General features: G+C 37.9%; 1 long non-coding RNA gene across 1 annotated transcript; it reads left to right on the plus strand.

The window, feature by feature from the left end:
- Window positions 1-1,251: 1,251 nt before the first annotated feature.
- On the plus strand, window positions 1,252-4,959 carry LOC117287831. The gene is made up of 3 exons (XR_004518855.1): window positions 1,252-1,370; window positions 2,543-2,648; window positions 4,928-4,959. It is a non-coding gene; the product is annotated as an uncharacterized LOC117287831 (long non-coding RNA).
- The last annotated feature ends 14,951 nt before the right edge of the window (window positions 4,960-19,910 follow it).

Here is a 19,910-nt window from a genome sequence, read left to right on the forward strand (position 1 = left end):
AGGAGCCTCAAAATTTCAGGGGACTCAAAGTCTGGCCGAAACCAGCGTGGTGATCACCCATTATTATAACCCTCCAGGGACTTGCCGTCCCGGTCCATCCTTTACTCTCCCACACGGTAAATCATCCACATCTAATTTGGGGATAGGTGACGGACCCCAATTAATTACTGGTGCAAGCAGTAAAAGTCATGTCCCTCTTGGTACACCCAGCAGGGTGGATATGTGCGCATTACAAGTCTTATTATTATTATTATTATTATTAGGATTCGAACCGGTGTCCCAGCTCTGGATTGCACGCACAATGGAACTACCAGTACACCGTGTCGCCACAGTGCCCGCTGCATGGTGTTTGGAGATGATTTTTATACTACTTAAACTGCAAAAAAAAAACATGGTAAGTGTGGATTTTTCTAAAGTTTTTATGTCTGGAGAAAGGTAATACGTTTGTAGCTTTAGGTTCTGCGCCATCACGGAGGTCCTCCATTCATGATGCCATCGATGTACTTTTTTACATCGAAATTATTTAATATCTAACTTTAAAAATTGGGGAAAATTTGCTACATACAGTCGGAGAAATTCAAGAGGCGCAGGATGGAAGTTTGTGACAAAACGTTGTTGTTTGATTTAGGCGTATTTGCAACGGTCTCCTTCACTTGTCTGCTCTCACCAAACGCCAGTTAAAATATCCAAGAAGTGCAAAAGAATCTAGAATTAGGAACTTCAAACCAAAAACAATTCGCTTATCCCCCAGCAGCAACTAAAACATAACTTTTGACTCCCCTCTTGTTTTTTTTTAAATTATTTAAACTTACCCCTGTGGTTAAAAATAACAAAATGCATTTGCAAAATGATAAACAAAATCATATAATAATTATGTCTTTGTTGTTTTACATCTTTGTGAGTGACAACTTTTGAAGCGATTTTTATTTAGTAGTGGGAAGGGATTTCTCTCTTAGATAGTGATGTGGTGTGGTTCATATTTGGGAAAATGTTTGTTTTATTTCGTTGTTTATCCTGTTGCGCTTGGTATTTTTAACCAGAATTAATCAAAATCATACAGCAGGTGCATGAATTAGTCGGGAGACTCTACAATCCGCCAACAGAGGGCGCGATTCCTACTTTAATACCTAGTCAGATACCCTAACCCAAATTTAACGCTGAATGTACGGATGAAGTCCAGCTTGATAAATCACGTGCGTCCCATTCAGAAACGCATGCTGGATTAGAATTTCTCAAAAACATGGACGGAGATGAGTCAGTTGCTTCTTCGAGAGAAATGTGCCCGCAATTTGGCTCCATTTTACCGTTTTTTGAAAAAGGAACGGTAGTTATGAAATGCAAGACATGTCCTCACAAAGTAAATGCAAAAAGTAAGTTTGGAATTTATATATTTCTTTTGGAAACCGGAGCTTGTAAAATTGTGTGTGATGACTGAGTGATGGCTCGTGGACTTGTGCGTTATTTATAAAATGGGTTTTATGATTTTCAACTGTGCAACCTGCCGGTGCCGGGCACTCATGATTTCAAAATCCACCAACAGATTTCAATCGACCAATTATTCACAGATTGGATAACTTTCCGTATGGCGACACCACTTTTTCACTCATTTTTACAAAAAGGGATATATCATTGAGGTAAATTAGATACTATATTATTTCATATCGAATGAAAAAGTGGTGGCGCCATACGGAAACTTTTCCCTTTGTATCACTCAGCGGTGATTGCATATCGCTGCTGCGCTATTGAAAGATCAATTAAGATCAATTGGTCGCGCAGCAATCGGTCGATCGCGCAACAATCGGTCGATCGCGCATCAATCGGTCGATCGCGCAATGAACATCTTTGCGCGATTGACCGATCGCGCTACGTGTATTTTTTCCCGTTATCAGCCGATCGCGCAGGAATGGGTTTGCGCGATCGACCGATCGTGCAGGAATGGTTTCGCGCGTTCGACCGATCGTGCAGGTAAACCATTCCTGCGGGCGATTCCTCAAAGCAATACAATTCATTGCAGGACAAATTTGCAGTATCACCATAGTGATTTATAATGTGACGTCACACTTAAGTTAGCAACTACGATTGATTTGCAGTTACGATCAATCTTACATCTTTGTGAATTCGGCCCCCTGAACATCGGCCGATCAGGGCCAAACAATTCCTGCACAATCGTCCGATCGCGCAAAACCATTCCTGCACAGTCGGCCGATCGCGTAAAACAATTCCTGCCGATCGTGCAAAACCTTTCCTGCACAATCGGCCGGTCGCGCCAAGCCATTCCCGCAAGATCCATTGATCGCACATGTTCGTTGCCGAATGTTGTGCGATCGACCGATTGTTGCGCGATCGACCGATTGTTGCGTGATCGACCGATTGTTGCGCGACCAATAGATATTTCAATAGCGCAGCGCGATCGGTCGATAGCGCAGCGCGATCGGTTGATCGCGCAGATTGACCGATTGCGCCCCAACATTGCTATCATTAGCACAGACAGCATATTTTTGAATGAATGAAAAGTAACTTTTTGTCTTCCTTCTCATTACAGCTGCATTACATGGTGTGGTCTATCATTCATACCTGGGTCTCAACTCTCGCAAGAATGTTGAAGGTCGTCGCGAGGTCGTCAGCCAGAAAGATCTAGGACCACACTGGTGAGTGAAAAACTGGAGTTTTAGGCCAAGTAAAAAAAGAAACATGTTTTTAGCGTCACAGCCCGCTTCCTTTTTTTATTGAAAAAAAAAAAATGTTATGCCTTTTTTTAATTTTGTTATGCCCCCAAAAAATTGATTTCGCACATTTTTTTAAAGGGTATTTTTAAACGTTCTCAGCTAAAACAATCTGAATGTCTTGACCAAAACGTTTCATTTATGTATTGTGTGTTTGAGCAGCAGAAAAACAATGTACATTTGACATTTTAAAAAGAATGTTGGCAGTCTTTAAATAAAAAATAAAAAAATTAAAAGCCCCTCCTCCTTCCTTTAAAAAAAAAAAACCCTGACGCTAATCATGTTTCTTTTTTTACTCGACCTTATCTTAGGAAATGTCTTGATGTCTTTATATCTTGATGTTTACATACAGAAATGTTTGTACTTTATTGTAGTTTATTTGTTTACACTATAACCACCAAAACATTTTGTTTGTATTTTTTTCATTTAGAGGTTTCATTATTTATATTTAACTCTGAATTAAAACAAAAAAAGATGTACAATTAAAATATGTGAAAAGGGTTTACCACCTACAGGGAAATCTCTGGCAATTTATACAATTGGTTTATGAAAAAGGTGCACAATAGATGAAATTTATTAGGTGATTGATTTCATATGGTTTCTTTTGAAGAATATAACCCCCAAAATACTTAGGTTCATTTGTTATTTCAGGAAAGAAACAAAAACAAATCAGTGTAAAGGGTTTGCCACCTGTAGGGGAACCTCTGGTCAATTATGAAATTGTTTGAAAGATAAATGCACAATTTTGGTTTGAATAAAAGGTGGTTTATCATTTGGTAAATTTTGAAAAAAAAGCAACCCCCAAATTTCTTTGTTTTATCCCTCTGAAAACAGCAAAAATCAGTGATAAAGGTTCATTTTAAAAGGCGATTTTTTTATAATTTGGTATTTTTTGAAAATTACCTTCATCCCTCCCCAAATATTTGGTTATAAATAGTTTTGTTTTATTTCAGAGGTTTAATATTTAACTCTTCTTTTAAGAAGAGCAAAATTCAGTGACTATGGGTTCGCCACCCGTTGGGAAACCTCTGGCCAATTTTTTAACTGTGTTTAATTGAAAAATGTACCACTTCATTTTAAAAGGCGATTTTTTTATAATTTGGTCATTTTTGAAAATTACCCTCCCCCCCTCCCCAAATATTTGGCTAGAAATAATTTTGTTTTATTCCAGAGGTTTTATATTTAACCCTTCTTTTAAGAAGAGCAAAATTCAGTGATATGGGTTCGCCACCCGTAGGGAAACCTCTGTCCAAATTTTTAACTGTGTTTAATTGATAGATGTACGACTTCATTTACAAAGGTGTTTTTTTCATAATTTGGTAAATTTTGACAATTACTCTCCCCCCCCCCAAATATTTGGTTTGAAATAGTTTCATTTCAGAGGTTTTATATTTAACTCTTAAGAAGAGCAAACTTCAGTGATATGGGTTCACCACCCGTAGAGAAACGTCTGTCCAATTTTTTTTAACTGTTAATTGAAAAACAAGCCCCCAAATATTTGGTTTTATATTTATAACTCTGAAAAGAGAAGAGCGAAAATTCAGTGACAAAGGGTTCGCCACCCTTGAGGAAACCCCTGGCAAATTTTGTAACTGTTTGATTGAAAAATAACGCATGCACCCCAAATATTTTGAAATACAAATAGGTTCGTTTCATTTCAGAGGTTTTATATTTTACCTGCGAATAACAGAGGAGCAAAAATCAGTGACGAAGGGTTCGCCACCCGTAAGGAAACCCCTGGCCAATTTTTTGTAAATGTTTGGGGGAAAAAACAAACGTAATTTGTTGATGTATCAAAATCTTTACCTCAGATGGATTCATCGCTACTGCAGGGTTTTGCTTCTTTCTGTTTTCTTAGAAAGTAGAACCAGTAGACCTTTTGTTTTGCTGAAACTTGCGGCAAAAATCAGTGACAAAGGGTTTGCCTACCGTAAGGAAACCCCTGGCCATTTTTAAAAAATGTTTGGTAACAGGAAACGTTATTTGTTGACGTATCGAAATCTTTACCTCGGATGGATTCATCGCTTCTGTGACAGGGTTTTGCTTCTTTCTGTTTTCTCAGCAAGTAGAACCAGTAGACCTATTTTGCTGAAACATTCACAGTTTTATTTCATCTTAGGCGCTTTATCACAAATTTGTTTTTTCAATGCGTGGTTATTTTTCATCACCTCTTAATTTCATTTGTGTATCTGGTCTGGTTTCAGATTGACAGGGCTTGTGCCAAGTGCGGTCACGATGGACTTCATTTCTACACCAAACAAACACGATCAGCTGATGAAGGACAAACCGTCTTCTATCTCTGCCCATCATGCAAGTAAGTTAATCACTACTTAAGCCTGGTTCCTTTTTTCTGCAAATGCAAAGTGAATTTTGGCAATACAGCCCTGTTTTCTTAGCGAATGTTTCGAAGGGGTTGTGACACAGTTCAACTGTTGCGAGTTATTCATTGCGAGTTTCTGACAACAAAATTTGCTTCGCATTCGCAGGAAGTATGAACTGGGCTTTAGGCAAATAGACCCTTTTAGGTTAAACATACATTTTCCATAGATTGCACATGGGTTAGTAGGTACCTGTGAGGGCAGATATGGTTCTTGTGATTTATTTAGCTTGGTCACTACATATTTGGCTGCACAGGCAGTTTATTCCCAAGGGAGCTGAGTTGGTTTGATGAATGAAATAAATGGCCTAGTGATCAGGGGTAACACTGTTGAAGAGCCACGAGCGTCACTGAATTACGGATTTCAGTGCTACATGAGGATTAGTACAAGCAGAACTTCACTGTTCACATGACAAGTGTGTAAATCGTCATCGGAAGTGTTGTGGCTGAACGGTCAAGAGCACCGAATTCAAACTGTGGAATTTATGATCAGCAGAGTGTGGGTTCAAATCCCCAGCCATGACATAGGTGTCCTTAAATAGACACTTATCCATTGCTTTGTCCTTCGGATGGGACGTAAACCTGTTGTCCCATGTGTTGTGTAACGCATGTATAACGAATATCCTTTTTGGATTGTGTGTATTTTTGTATATATCTCTGCTTGTTTGCCTTTTATTGTTGTTCAGTGATTTTTATTATCTTCTGTGCTTTTTTATATGCCCTCTCTTGCCTTAATGTATTTTTGGTGATTTAGGAGACATACACCTTTTGGCGATAGTTATTTTTTTAACTTTTATGCTCTCCTGGGCACCCCACTGTGGTTTTACTTTGTTTTCTTAAATATGTTTAATGTATGTACATGTGCTTGTAAATGTGATTGCACGAATAAATATATTATTGTATTATATCATAAGAACCCAGTGCATGCACTTATCAAAAAAGAGAAGGTGTTTGCCGTAGCACCATGTAAACCATCACTGGTGTGCTAAGGATAAGGTCTCATAATTTCAAAATCTTTGTCCCACTCACCTTGCAGTAAAAATAATTGGCGCTTTGTATCCTTTGGAAAAGGCGCGTTATAAATATGTTTATTATTATTATTAAAGCACAATATGGTTACAAGTGCAACAATCAGCAAAACATAAACAAACAAAACATGCAATTGGATCTTGAAGGATCTGCGGTGGACTTTACAAAGAGTTAAGACTAGTCTTATCTCGAGTTAGGACAAGTTACTTGTCTAACTTAGGACTAGCCTTAAGTTTTTAATATCTCCTGGGACTAGTCCTAAGTTAGGACCAGTCCTAACTCTTTGTGAAATGGACCCCAGGATGGTTAGGGTCAAAGGTTCATTTTTTTATGTATAAGTCATTTTTTATTTTTTTTTTTGATTTACAGACATCAAGAGATTGAGTACTGCTGAAGAGAATCAACATCTTTGGATCGGTCTTGAGTGAGAGGAACTCAAGGCAATAGCTCACTGGAACTAGGAGATGAAATCACCACCAACGACGACAACGAGGACCACCTGATGCCAGAGAGATGTCTTATGATGAGGAGGCTGATTTTTTAACCGTGTTTATTAATTGAAAAATGCGCCACTTCATATAAGGTAAGTTTCGAAAAACAAGCCCCCAAATATTTGGTTTTATATTTTTAACTCTGAAAAGAGAAGAGCAAAAATTTAGTGACAAAGGGTTCACCACCCGTAAGGAAACCCCTGGCCAATTTTTTAACTCTGTTTGATTGAAAATTGCGCCACTTCAAATTGAAAGTTGACATTTGGTAAATTTTGAAAAATAACGTAAACCCCTCCAAATATTTTGATCAAATAGGTTTGTTTTATTTCAGAGGTTTTATATTTTACCTGTGAATAACAGAGGAGCAAAAATCAGTGACGAAGGGTTTGCCACCCGTGAGGAAACCCCTGGCCAATTTTTTGTAAATGTTTGGGGGAAAAACAAACGTAATTTGTTGATGTATCGAAATCTTTACCTCGGATGGATTCATCGCTACTGTGACAGGGTTTTGCTTCTTTCTGTTTTCTTAGCAAGTAGAATCAGTAGACCTTTTTTTTAGCTGAAACTTTAACAATTTTATTTCATCTTTCTGTATTTTGTCCACGAATCATTGACAAAAAAAAACAAAGTTATGGCCCTACCTTTTAGGTGTATTATCACAAATTTGTTTTTTTCAGTGCTTGGTTATTTTTCACCACTTCTTAATTTCATTTTTGTATCTGGTCTTGTTTCAGATTGACAGGGCATGTGCCAAGTGCGGTCACGATGGACTTCATTTCCACACCAGGCAAGCACGATCAGCTGATGAAGGACAAACCGTCTTCGATTTCTGCCGATTATGCAAGTAAGTAAAGGACTACTTGAGCCTGGTTCATACTTCCTGCAAATGCAAAGTGAATTTTGGCGACACAGCCCTGTTTTCTTAGCGAATGTTTCGAAGGGGTTGTGACACAGTTCAACTGTTGCGAGTTTGTGACAACAAAATTTGCTTCGCATTTGCAGGAAGTATGAACCGGGCTTTAGGCTTGTAGACCCTTTTAGGTTTATCATACAGTTTCCATAGATTGCACAGGGGTTAGTAGGTACCTGTGAGGGCAGAGATGGTTCTTGTGATTTATTTAGCTTGGTCACTACACATTTGGCTGCACAGTCAGTTTATTCCCAAGGGAGCTGAGTTGGTTTGATGAATGAAATAAATGGCCTAGTGATCAGGGGTAACACTGTTGAAGAGCCACGAGCGTCACTGAATTACAGATTTCAGTGCTACATGAGGATTAGTACAAGCAGAAATTCACTGTTTACATGACATGTGTGTAAATCGTCATCGGAAGTGTTGTGGCCGAACGGTCAAGAGCACCGAATTCAAACTGTGGAATTTATGATCAGCAGAGTGTGGGTTCAAATCCCCAGCCATGACATAGGTGTCCTTAAATAGACACTTATCCATTGCTTTGTCCTTCGGATGGGACGTAAACCTGTTGTCCCATGTGTTGTGTAACGCATGTATAACGAATATCCTTTTTGGATTGTGTGTATTTTTGTATATATCTCTGCTTGTTTGCCTTTTATTGTTGTTCAGTGATTTTTATTATCTTCTGTGCTTTTTTATATGCCCTCTCTTGCCTTAATGTATTTTTGGTGATTTAGGAGACATACACCTTTTGGCGATAGTTATTTTTTTAACTTTTATGCTCTCCTGGGCACCCCACTGTGGTTTTACTTTGTTTTCTTAAATATGTTTAATGTATGTACATGTGCTTGTAAATGTGATTGCACGAATAAATATATTATTGTATTATATCATAAGAACCCAGTGCATGCACTTATCAAAAAAGAGAAGGGGTTTGCCGTAGCACCATGTAAACCATCACTGGTGTGCTAAGGATAAGGTCTCATAATTTCAAAATCTTTGTCCCACTCACCTTGCAGTAAAAATAATTGGCGCTTTGTATCCTTTGGAAAAGGCGCGTTATAAATATGTTTATTATTATTATTAAAGCACAATATGGTTACAAGTGCAACAATCAGCAAAACATAAACAAACAAAACATGCAATTGGATCTTGAAGGATCTGCGGTGGACTTTACAAAGAGTTAAGACTAGTCTTATCTCGAGTTAGGACAAGTTACTTGTCTAACTTAGGACTAGCCTTAAGTTTTTAATATCTCCTGGGACTAGTCCTAAGTTAGGACCAGTCCTAACTCTTTGTGAAATGGACCCCAGGATGGTTAGGGTCAAAGGTTCATTTTTTTATGTATAAGTCATTTTTTTGATTTTTTTTTTTGATTTACAGACATCAAGAGATTGAGTACTGCTGAAGAGAATCAACATCTTTGGATCGGTCTTGAGTGAGAGGAACTCAAGGCAATAGCTCACTGGAACTAGGAGATGAAATCACCACCAACGACGACAACGAGGACCACCTGATGCCAGAGAGATGTCTTATGATGAGGAGGCTGAATTTTTAACTGTGGTTATTAATTGAAAAATGCGCCACTTCATATAAGGTAAGTTTCGAAAAACAAGCCCCCAAATATTTGGTTTTATATTTTTAACTCTGAAAAGAGAAGAGCAAAATTTCATTGACAAAGGGTTCACCACCCGTAAGGAAACCCCTGGCCAATTTTTTAACGGTGTTTGATTGAAAATTGCGCCACTTCAAATTGAAAGTTGACATTTGGTAAATTTTGAAAAATAACGTAAACCCCTCAAAATATTTTGATCAAATAGGTTTGTTTTATTTCAGAGGTTTTATATTTTACCTGTGAATAACAGAGGAGCAAAAATCAGTGACGAAGGGTTTGCCACCCGTATGGAAACCCCTGGCCAATTTTTTGTAAATGTTTGGGGGAAAAACAAACGTAATTTGTTGATGTATCGAAATCTTTACCTCGGATGGATTCATCGCTACTGTGACAGGGTTTTGCTTATTTCTGTTTTCTTAGCAAGTAGAATCAGTAGACCTTTTTTTTAGCTGAAACTTTAACAATTTTATTTCATCTTTCTGTATTTTGTCCAGTAATCATTGACAAAAAAACCCAAAGTTATGGCCCTACCTTTGAGGCGTATTATCACAAATTTGTTTTTTCCAGTGCTTGGTTATTTTTCACCACTTCTTAATTTCATTTTTGTATCTGGTCTTGTTTCAGATTGACAGGGCATGTGCCAAGTGCGGTCACGATGGACTTCATTTCCACACCAGGCAAGCACGATCAGCTGATGAAGGACAAACCGTCTTCGATTTCTGCCGATTATGCAAGTAAGTTAAGGACTACTTGAGCCTGGTTCATACTTCCTGCAAATGCAAAGTGAATTTTGGCGACACAGCCCTGTTTTCTTAGCGAATGTTTCGAAGGGGTTGTGACACAGTTCAACTGTTGCGAGTTTGTGACAACAAAATTTGCTTCGCATTTGCAGGAAGTATGAACCGGGCTTTAGGCTTGTAGACCCTTTTAGGTTTATCATACAGTTTCCATAGATTGCACAGGGGTTAGTAGGTACCTGTGAGGGCAGAGATGGTTCTTGTGATTTATTTAGCTTGGTCACTACATATTTGGCTGCACAGTCAGTTTATTCCCAAGGGAGCTGAGTTGGTTTGATGAATGAAATAAATGGCCTAGTGATCAGGGGTAACACTGTTGAAGAGCCACGAGCGTCACTGAATTACAGATTTCAGTGCTACATGAGGATTAGTACAAGCAGAAATTCACTGTTTACATGACATGTGTGTAAATCGTCATCGGAAGTGTTGTGGCCGAACGGTCAAGAGCACCGAATTCAAACTGTGGAATTTATGATCAGCAGAGTGTGGGTTCAAATCCCCAGCCATGACATAGGTGTCCTTAAATAGACACTTATCCATTGCTTTGTCCTTCGGATGGGACGTAAACCTGTTGTCCCATGTGTTGTGTAACGCATGTATAACGAATATCCTTTTTGGATTGTGTGTATTTTTGTATATATCTCTGCTTGTTTGCCTTTTATTGTTGTTCAGTGATTTTTATTATCTTCTGTGCTTTTTTATATGCCCTCTCTTGCCTTAATGTATTTTTGGTGATTTAGGAGACATACACCTTTTGGCGATAGTTATTTTTTTAACTTTTATGCTCTCCTGGGCACCCCACTGTGGTTTTACTTTGTTTTCTTAAATATGTTTAATGTATGTACATGTGCTTGTAAATGTGATTGCACGAATAAATATATTATTGTATTATATCATAAGAACCCAGTGCATGCACTTATCAAAAAAGAGAAGGGGTTTGCCGTAGCACCATGTAAACCATCACTGGTGTGCTAAGGATAAGGTCTCATAATTTCAAAATCTTTGTCCCACTCACCTTGCAGTAAAAATAATTGGCGCTTTGTATCCTTTGGAAAAGGCGCGTTATAAATATGTTTATTATTATTATTAAAGCACAATATGGTTACAAGTGCAACAATCAGCAAAACATAAACAAACAAAACATGCAATTGGATCTTGAAGGATCTGCGGTGGACTTTACAAAGAGTTAAGACTAGTCTTATCTCGAGTTAGGACAAGTTACTTGTCTAACTTAGGACTAGCCTTAAGTTTTTAATATCTCCTGGGACTAGTCCTAAGTTAGGACCAGTCCTAACTCTTTGTGAAATGGACCCCAGGATGGTTAGGGTCAAAGGTTCATTTTTTTATGTATAAGTCATTTTTTTGATTTTTTTTTTTGATTTACAGACATCAAGAGATTGAGTACTGCCGAAGAGAATCAACATCTTTGGATCGGTCTTGAGTGAGAGGAACTCAAGGCAATAGCTCACTGGAACTAGGAGATGAAATCACCACCAACGACGACAACGAGGACCACCTGATGCCAGAGAGATGTCTTATGATGAGGAGGCTGAATTTTTAACTGTGGTTATTAATTGAAAAATGCGCCACTTCATATAAGGTAAGTTTCGAAAAACAAGCCCCCAAATATTTGGTTTTATATTTTTAACTCTGAAAAGAGAAGAGCAAAATTTCATTGACAAAGGGTTCACCACCCGTAAGGAAACCCCTGGCCAATTTTTTAACGGTGTTTGATTGAAAATTGCGCCACTTCAAATTGAAAGTTGACATTTGGTAAATTTTGAAAAATAACGTAAACCCCTCAAAATATTTTGATCAAATAGGTTTGTTTTATTTCAGAGGTTTTATATTTTACCTGTGAATAACAGAGGAGCAAAAATCAGTGACGAAGGGTTTGCCACCCGTATGGAAACCCCTGGCCAATTTTTTGTAAATGTTTGGGGGAAAAACAAACGTAATTTGTTGATGTATCGAAATCTTTACCTCGGATGGATTCATCGCTACTGTGACAGGGTTTTGCTTCTTTCTGTTTTCTTAGCAAGTAGAATCAGTAGACCTTTTTTTTAGCTGAAACTTTAACAATTTTATTTCATCTTTCTGTATTTTGTCCAGTAATCATTGACAAAAAAACCCAAAGTTATGGCCCTACCTTTGAGGCGTATTATCACAAATTTGTTTTTTCCAGTGCTTGGTTATTTTTCACCACTTCTTAATTTCATTTTTGTATCTGGTCTTGTTTCAGATTGACAGGGCATGTGCCAAGTGCGGTCACGATGGACTTCATTTCCACACCAGGCAAGCACGATCAGCTGATGAAGGACAAACCGTCTTCGATTTCTGCCGATTATGCAAGTAAGTTAAGGACTACTTGAGCCTGGTTCATACTTCCTGCAAATGCAAAGTGAATTTTGGCGACACAGCCCTGTTTTCTTAGCGAATGTTTCGAAGGGGTTGTGACACAGTTCAACTGTTGCGAGTTTGTGACAACAAAATTTGCTTCGCATTTGCAGGAAGTATGAACCGGGCTTTAGGCTTGTAGACCCTTTTAGGTTTATCATACAGTTTCCATAGATTGCACAGGGGTTAGTAGGTACCTGTGAGGGCAGAGATGGTTCTTGTGATTTATTTAGCTTGGTCACTACACATTTGGCTGCACAGTCAGTTTATTCCCAAGGGAGCTGAGTTGGTTTGATGAATGAAATAAATGGCCTAGTGATCAGGGGTAACACTGTTGAAGAGCCACGAGCGTCACTGAATTACAGATTTCAGTGCTACATGAGGATTAGTACAAGCAGAAATTCACTGTTTACATGACATGTGTGTAAAGCACAATATGGTTACAAGTGTAGCATTCAGCAAAACAGAAACAAACAAAACATGCAATTGGATCTTGAAGGATCTGCGGTGGACTTCACAAAGAGTTAAGACTAGTCTTATCTCAAGTTAGGACAAGTTACTCGTCTAACTTAGGACTAGCCTTAAGTTTTAATATCTCGTGGGACTAGTCCTAAGTAAGGACCAGTCCCAACTCTTTGTGAAATTGACCCCAAGATGGTTAGGGTCAAAGGTTCATTTTTTTATGTAAAAGTAGTTTTTTTATATATTTTTTTATATTTACAGGCATCAAGGGATTGAGTACTCCTGAAGATAATCAACATCTTCGGATCAGTCTACACTTAGAGATCTCAAGACAAGAGCTCACTGGAACAAGGAGATGAAATCACCACCGGCGACGAGGACAACGATGACAACCTGATGCCACAAAGATGTCTTACTGATGAGGAGGCTGATTTTTTGACTGGTTTATTCATTGAAAAATGCGCCACTTCATACAAGGTGATTTATAAGTTTTGAAAAACAAGCCCCCTACTATTTGGTTTTATATTTTGAACGCTGAAAACAGAAGAGCAAAAATTCAGTGACAAAGGGTTCGCCACCCGTAAGGAAACCCCTGGCCGATTTTTTAACTGTGTTGATTGAAAATTGCACCACTTCAAATTGAAAGTTGACATTTGGTAAATTTCGAAAAATAACAGGAAACCCCTCCAAATATTTTGATATACAAATAGGTTCGTTTTATTTCAGAGGTTTTATATTTTACCTGTGAAAGCAGAGAGCAAAAATCAGTGACAGTCTGTAAGGAAACCCCTGGCCAATTATTTTTAAATGTTTGGGGAAAAAGCAAACATAGTTTGTTGATGTATCGAAGTCTTTACCTTGGATGGATTCATCGCTACTGTGACAGGGTTTTGCTTCTTTCTGTTTTCTCAGCAAGTAGAACCAATTAACCTACTTTGCTGAAACTTTCACTGTTTTATTTCATCTTTCTAACCATTTGTGAAATCGACCCCAAGATGGTTAGGGTCAAAGGTTCATTTTTTATGTAAAAGTAATTTTTTTATTTTTTCATTTTTTATTTACAGGCATCAAGAGATTGAGTACTCCTGAAGAGAATCAACATCTTCGGATCGGTCTACACTGAGAGGAACTCGAGGCAAGAGCGCACTGGAACAAGGAGATGAAATCACCACCGACGACAACGACGACCACCACCTGATGCCAGAGAGATGTGTTACTGATGAGGAGGCCGAGCATCCATCCCAGTATGGGTACTTAAATAAGATAAGGATCCTTGATCACTGACAGTGCCATCAGGATTGTCTCAAGAAACAAAATGAGGCTTGACAACAAAATTAAGTCTGGTTCCTTTTTGTTAAACTTTGAGGGTTTCGAGCGGGTTTTGATCGGTACACGGGAACCAGACAAAATGGCCGAACTGTGGTAAAGGTGTTTTTAAACTGTCAGTGTTGCTTACATTAGTTTGCAATAACTCGTGCTTTATAGCTTGTTTCAAATAATGAGTATCTGAAATTGAATTGTTTACCATCATCAATTGTTGTTTTGATCGATCCTCCCCTAACCCCTGGGGTGGGTTAATCGATTGAAAGAATGAACAAGAAACTTGAGTGCACACCTTTTATGATAAAAGCCTTCTAGCTCTGGTTAGGATTATGGCATACTTAGTAACTTATGGGTCATGACAAGACTAAAACTCCCTTTCTCCTGAGAGTTGGTCATTGCACAAATGTCATCCTCGATACTGTTACTATGACACGCCTGATGCATTACGGAGGCAACGTTGCCACTGGTCATTGCCTGGGTGCCCCTTGAAATGTTCTTGCAATTATTCCATAGAGGTGCCCTTTACCAAGAAAAACCACCTTGGTGCACTTGCCCTGTTTAAATGACAGAGCTGTCCTTTTCTGCTAGGGGTTTGCGTCATAGCAAACTAGGAACCTATCAACGTGTTCTCTAGCAGTGGCTTACTGTTGTACCACTACCATCACACATGACTTTCATCCCTTTCTGCAAGGGATTGGGTCACAGCAAACTTAACCATCACACATGACTTTCATCCCTTTCTGCAAGGGATTGGGTCACAGCAAACTTAGTAACGTTTTGCATTATTGGCTTACTGTTGTACCACTACCATCAAACATGACTTTCATCCCTTTCTGCTAGGGATTGGGTCACAGCAAACTTAAACAAGTTTTACATTATTGGCTTACTGTTGTACCACTACCATCACACATGACTTTCATCCCTTTCTGCAAGGGATTGGGTCACAGCAAACTTAAAAAAGTTTTACATTAGTGGCTTACTGTTGTACCACTACCATCACACATGACTTTCATCCCTTTCTGCTAGGGATTGGGTCACAGCAAACTTAGTAACGTTTTACATCAGTGGCTTACTGTTGTACCACTACCATCACACATGACTTTCATCCCTTTCTGCTAGGGATTGGGTCAGAGCAAACTTAGTAACGTTTTACATTAGTGGCTTACTGTTGTACCACTACCATCACACATGACTTTCATCCCTTTCTGCTAGGGATTGGGTCATAGCAAACTTAGTAAAGTACTAGTTTAGTGGATTACTGTTGTACCACTACCATCACACATGACTTTCATCCTTTTCTGCTAGGGATTGTGTTGCAGCAAACTTAGTAACGTTTTACATCAGTGGCTTATTGTTGTACCACTGCCATCACACGTGACTTTCATCCCTTTCTGCTAGGGATTGTGTCGCAGCAAACTTAGTAACGTTTTATATTAGTGGCTTACTGTTGTACCACTACCATCACACATGACTTTCATCCCTTTCTGCTAGGGATTGGGTCACAGCAAACTTAGTAACGTTTTACATCAGTGGCTTACTGTTGTACCACTACCATCACACATGACTTTCATCCCTTTCTGCTAGGGATTGGGTCACAGCAAACTTAGTAACGTTTTATATTAGTGGCTTACTGTTGTACCACTACCATCACACATGACTTTCATCCCTTTCTGCTAGGGATTGGGTCATAGCAAACTAAATGTTGAGGTTCATATGTACATACATGACCTTTTTCCCTTCCTACCTGGGGGAAATGATTGGTACTTTCTATTAATCCACCTGCCGTGTGACCACTGACCCTTCTTCTGTGGGGTAAGATTAGTTTAAACCTTTGCGGCTGTATGTCAGAAATGGCCACTTGCCATATTACCTGTGCCCCCCCCCTTCCCACCTGGGGTATTTGTTGCAATAACACAATGATAAATCTTAAATCATGTGTTGTGAATTGTTTCTATAGACCAACAGGCCTGTATGCTTCTTTTTTGAAAAGGCAAGGGCACCAGAGCATTTTCTCCTTGGTAAAACGCACCCTATGAGGAAATTGTAAATCTGTACTGGATCATTTCAAGGGCACCAAGGCAATGACCAGGGGCATCGAGGCTATCGCCTTCGTTGCCTCCGTGAAGTATCAGGCCTGGATTTATTCATGATTGTACATTTGACTGCATCTGTGATCCAACTTCACAAAAAGAAGAAGACAAATCATTACGTGAAACATTTCGCTTATCAGTCTTTGTGTTGGCCACACACGCAAAATAAATTACTGTCAAAGCTATTCTTAATTTTGGCTTTAAACTTAATTTTGGGACAAGAAATACGACAATGCGAAAAGATTTGTCCTTTTTGGTAATTTGGGTCACAACTGCAAAATATTTGTGTATTTTACATAAAATTATCTTTATTGAGACATTCCCACGAAATTAGTTCACATTACTTTATATACAAAATGCGTACATTTTTCATATAGAATGCTCGACTTTACTTCCCAAAATACAAAATTCTTAGCAAATTTTACAGAATTTTTTGTTTTCTTTAAAATTTGCCTGTGACTCAAATTGTGGGAGTGTCTCTGGTCCTATATTGATACTTTGATGATTGTGAAGCCAAGTACAACTTGCACTCAATACAATTAATGCAAGCGGAACACATCCTAAAGTTGTATTCTTGGGACCAATCTTCATGACATACAAGTACGCCATCATTTTAACTAAATTTATTCCTTTTTGGCACGACATGTTTGGATAAGTGTGATGCACACCTGTCCAAACTAAAAATGAAATACGAGTATGTCATCAATTTAACCAAATTTATTCATTTTAGGCATGACATGTTTGGACGAGTGTGATTTACACCTGTCCAAATTCAAAATTAAAAAGTACAATATTTTTTACGAAACAGTCACAAACTTCATTTGAAAATGTTTTTTTTTTCTTCTTTGCATTGCTGCGACAGTAATAGTTAACAGTTCTAAATTTTATTGAGTTTTTGTTTGCATCAGCTGATACAACAAAAAATCTAATCTCAGAGATAACTTTATTTCAACTCAAGGATTGTAAATGTTGTACTGGCTGTTTTTATAATTTGAAAAATTATGTAGTAAATTAATTGGTTACCATTCATTAAATGCTGTAGAAAGCACCACTGAACTGTAGAAGCAGCAGAGTTGTGCAAACGTGTGTGCCGGTCGGTGTGGCTAACTACTATCTGGAAAGTGTGACGACCTAATGATCCAAGAGTTAATGGTTGGGTAAGCATTTTATTAAGTGAAATCTTGTTAATGTGGCGCTAGTAGTCTGTGTTACCGGTGTCCTACCTTACATGATTGACAAACTATTTCAACTTTCTCGATCTCCGACAAAAAAACGAAACCTAAGAAAGAAAGGATTTGGTTGCCTGTTGAAGTCTTTGGGGGCCTATATCAAAAGTGTCAAGGACTGAGGACCATTGCACTTTTTTGCACATTTTTTACCTGATCATTTTGTTATCCTAAGTTGGTACCCGTCTCTCTATACTGTTCCTGTGTAAACGGGTCTACTTTTTGAGCAACTTCTCTACACTGGACATCCTCTTCTGATCTGAGGGAGCCTCTGAACTTGACGGATGACGGAGACTTCTACCCAGATGTTGGTGCGAGGGTCGGAGAAACGAGATTCTGAACATGGCTATTCATATTTCAATCAGGTACTCAGGCTTTTACATTGGTTTCACTTGTGTTAAGAAGTTTTGACTGTATCAAAAGGAGATATCAAAGATGACATTGGGATTGTGTAGGAAGTTAACAGGGTCCTTTATAGAAGAAACATTGTCGCTTAGATAGATGACGTTGTGCATTAGGTAATTGTAACCGGTTCAATTCTCAGCCACAGTAGATTGTATGTACACTCCTTCGTCAGTTAGAATAGTGTTTAGATTTTAGATTTAGTTAAAACCCCTGTTGAACTGGTTGACAATGTTCAGTCTATGACGTTAACTATTGGTCTATTTCAGTGACCAATTAACTAGGTTGTCCATTGTAGGTTTTGAGTGGTCAGCTTTATGACAGATTCTACAGTAGGTATGTTAGTGACAATCAGTTGAGGAAATGATTTACAAAATGATGTTGACCAATAGACATTGCTTTTTTAACAAATACTGCCACTGTGGTGTGCATGATTTGTATACATTTTTCATAAACATAGTAATTTAGCTGCACTAGGTGTTTTCAATCCTTCAGGGTATTAATTATTGATAATAATTGTAAACAGTTTTTACAACTGGTTAACCCTTTTCCAGCTGAATATGGTGACAACACTCAGGCGGTTTACAAACACTCATAAAATTTGTTCAGCCGCAATGTTTGAATCTTGTTTCTCTAGTTATTTAGGATGTTAAAGTGACAAAGACACTTGGTCATTAATATTTTGACAGGTTCTAAAAAGAGTTGGCAAGTTTAAGATATGTAACCCGTAGAACTGTTGGGAACAAATGCAACCTACTAGTTTTTTGTCAGTACAACAATTGTATTTTATTTTATTTTTAAGATCTCTTTGAAACGAGACAAATTTTGTGCGATGTCCATCAATAATTTTAATTCTTTTATGGTTAACATGAGAACGTCTCAACATGTACAACAGTGAAGTGTACAATGGATCAAACTAGGTGTTTATTAGCGTATTAGTGTAGACTTATTCAGTTTAACCTCGGAACAAACATAGTAATTTGTCACATGGCTAGGTAGTTATACGAAGCATAAACACTAGTCCAGTATTAGTGTAGAATTATTAAACAAATAACTAAATTAGTTATTTCTCAATTTGCTTGTTAGATTGATTTTGTTATGAATATTATGCCAAAAAGACACAGCAGGAATAGGTAATCTAAATAAGACGTCACTTTGTTACTTTAGTCATGCACTGTTTGCAGAATCACAGGTGTCTTTCTAGATGGAAAATACACCAAGTTATCAGCGATCTTATCGTCACTGATAAAACCTTAATTTTCCGACATCGACGTCAGACTCATTTTTATGCAAAAACATTGTAGTTTATGATTGGTACAAAATCATTAGTATGCAGTGGTTGGTTTGCAGATTTACATGAAGTTAATCAGTAGGAGTAGTTGTTGATCCTAGATGTTCAATACTTTATTGGGACTTCATCAGCAATTTGTAGTTCCGTAGGATTCGAAACTTTGTTGTACTTAGGATCTTATCGTCACTGATAAAACCTTAATTTTCCGACATCGACGTCGGACTCATTTTTACGCAAAAACATTGTAATTTAAAATTGGTGCGAAAATCACTAGCATGCAGTTGTTGGTTTGCAGGCTTATATGAAGTTAATCAGTAGGAGTAGTTGTTGATCCTAGATGTTCAATACTTTATTGGGATTTCATTAGCAATTTGTAGTTCCGTAGGATTTGAAACTTTGTTGTACTTAAGAGTTTAGAATTTGTTTAGAGATAGGTTAGTTGTTTTTTTCTCAGTCTAGATATCCTCCATAAACCCAATGTCATCTACAATATCTCCTGTAATGATACTCAATGCAATGAAGATGCAAATCTGATGTTTGTGTATAACCTCATTTTTGACTTTGAAATTTGACTTCATTTGAACGTGTAATCACACACACTGTTAAAATGTTGCAATGTTTTAACAAATCCAAAACTTATGATTGATTTGAAACAAATTTATGAAAAATTGTAGTACTTCTAATGCAAGTGAAACCAATACATTCCTGAGTATGCTGTTCTGTTTTTTTGTGCTTGTCACAAAAATTCACAAAATTGTTCAAGTTCAGCCGCCATGT

The sequence above is a fragment of the Asterias rubens genome, chromosome 1, assembly GCF_902459465.1.
Source record: "Asterias rubens chromosome 1, eAstRub1.3, whole genome shotgun sequence".
NCBI lineage: Eukaryota > Metazoa > Echinodermata > Asteroidea > Forcipulatida > Asteriidae > Asterias > Asterias rubens.